This window comes from Mesoplodon densirostris, chromosome 5 (assembly GCF_025265405.1).
Source record: "Mesoplodon densirostris isolate mMesDen1 chromosome 5, mMesDen1 primary haplotype, whole genome shotgun sequence".
Taxonomy (NCBI): Eukaryota; Metazoa; Chordata; class Mammalia; order Artiodactyla; family Ziphiidae; genus Mesoplodon; species Mesoplodon densirostris.
In genome coordinates, this window is record NC_082665.1 from 90789247 (window position 1) to 90790166 (window position 920).

Sequence of the window (920 nt, forward strand, 5' to 3'; positions counted from 1 at the left end):
CTCTCTGCATTGGTTAATTCAAAATTTGTTAGTTTTCAAAATAATCAGAGTTTACCAGAGTAAGCTCAATAGAAAGATTTCTATCTATTAGAACTTTCTGTCTTATTAGAACAAACTACCACAAGAAGATTCTAATGTCAATTTTCAGACTAAGCATCTTCTATTAGGAGAAATAGGCCATGTGCTAATAGCATTTTTAATATGTATTCAAGAAGCAGTACAGGTGTACTGCAGTTTTTTTAAATTAAAGGAGAAATTATAATGCTGGAATATTATCAATAGCAATGCTATCTGAATAGCTATGTGATACTTTTTTGCATCTTTTCCATGGTTTTAAATGGGATACTTGCAACTCTGATATGAAGGGAAATTTCTGTTCAGACTACTCTAAAATAGTTTAAAGAACAAAAGGAGAAATGGAATAAAAACTGAACACACTCCAGTGTGGTTTTGAACCCATAATATTAGGAAATTCAAGTATTCTAAATCAGTTGAGTAATCTGGCTAACTTCTTACAGCAACAAGTCTCACACTTTATGGAATGGTGAAATAACCTCCAAACCCACCTCATACTTTTCCAAAGAGAGGTTTTACAAACTCAGAAAAAAATTATAAAGAAACAAAATTACAATCAAATATAAATGGTACAATAACAAGAAATGAAGAAAGCAATTTTTAAAAAATCAAAGAATAATTTGACAAATAAATTAACAAATATAAGAAAGCTGCGACTGAAAACTGTAACCAATTCACAACACTAATGACACCGTATTAAACTGCTCTCCACTAAAACTCCAGGAAATTCAACCATCTCATTACATCGGGAGCAGAATGAGTTTTACAATATTACTGCAGACTTAGTAGAATACTGACTCTGAAGTATTTTAAATTTTAAGTACTTTAAATGAATAAATTTTAAA